Source organism: Phalaenopsis equestris, unplaced genomic scaffold (assembly GCF_001263595.1).
Source record: "Phalaenopsis equestris unplaced genomic scaffold, ASM126359v1 Scaffold000002, whole genome shotgun sequence".
Lineage (NCBI taxonomy): Eukaryota > Viridiplantae > Streptophyta > Magnoliopsida > Asparagales > Orchidaceae > Phalaenopsis > Phalaenopsis equestris.
The window spans coordinates 6,876,814-6,878,382 of NW_018164444.1; positions in this window are offsets into that span (position 1 = coordinate 6,876,814).

Consider the following 1,569-nt stretch of genomic DNA (forward strand, 5'->3'; position numbering starts at 1 on the left):
GTGAAACCTAGGTTTTTTGAGTGAAACCTAGGTTAATAATGACTGTTTGTCTTCTTTGGGAGTAAAGTTTATCTGTTTGTCTTCATATATATGTATGCTTCTTTTCATTAAGCAGGGCTTGGTGGCAGGATATTTGCAGAAGCAGCTTTATATTATTAGAAAGGATTGTATCTTCAATGAGGAACTTTTATTTGGCTTCTCAGGCAACATATATAGTCTTGCAAGTTTGCCATTAAATAGGGATGACCATGTGATGTTTAAATGCTTGAGAATTCATTGAAACAGGGAATTTTAAATACATATTAGTGATGAATCATTTGTAGAATTCTGTGGTATATATGTAAATGCATAAGAATGCGGGATGATGAATCAGATTTGCTGTTTAGGGAGATTTATTTCCCAGATTTGCTGTTCAGAGAGATTTATCTCCCAGATTTGGTGTTTAGGGAGATTTATCTCCCAGATTTATTCTTAATGTTCTGCTAATGGTCTTCTCAAACTACTGCTTTGTTCTTAAAATGAAATTGAGCTAGCTGGAAGCACTTCAGGTTTATATTTATGAATATACTTGAGAATTTTGAAAAGCTTAATGGTTGTTCACGTATTCAGATATTCTTTATATATCTTTATGGGCACTATTTTGGAGACATTTAAAACATTGTTTTATGGCTGTTTTTGAGACCCTAAAAGCATCATTTTAGGGCTGTTTTGAAGACATTCTTTTGCAAATTTAAAAAATCACTTTATGGATGTTTTGAGCATTATTTTGGAGACATTTTTAACAGTGTTTTAGGGCTATTTTTGAGACCCTGAAAGCATCATTTTAGGGCTGCTTTGTGCGATGTTTCTAATGAGAGATTTTCATCTGCAATTGATCCTGCCAGTTCCTCAAGTCATTTTGACGCAATGTTTGGGTTTCAAGATTTTGTTGTAGCTTCCGGTTCTGTGGAACCATCGAAACCCGATTTACAAGTATACCTTGAAGAGGGATTATTCGTGGGTTCTAATGAAAATTTTGATGTGCTTGATTGGTGGAAGATGAATACATTGAAGTACCCCCAACTTTCAATTATGGCTCGTGATATTCTATCAATACCTATAACAATGGTTGCCTCAAAATCAGCTTTTAGTGCATGCGGTAGGGTATTAGATGATTATAGAAGTAGTTTATCTACTAAAACTGTTAATGCATTGATTTGTGCTTCCAGTTGGATTCGCTCTACTCAACAAAATGCAAAGACATTAATAGTAATCAAATGATTCTAGTGTATTTCACTATTTTATTTATTCGCAAGAGTAGATACTAATTTGCTTTTTTTCTTTTTTTCTTTTTTTCAGAAGACATCCTTGATGAGGAAAAACTAAATATTCAATTCCAAAAAATATGAAGCCAATTTAGCCTTCGTAATCGGAGTATAATTTCATTTCTGCTTCGTTAGCTTTGTTGAAAATTTTTTATGTTCAAAGTTTCAGTTTTATGAAGCTTGTTGCAAGACATCCTTTATGAGCAAACATATTCAGTTTTTTTTTCAAATATGATTTTTAGTGATTACATAAGATGTTTTGTTG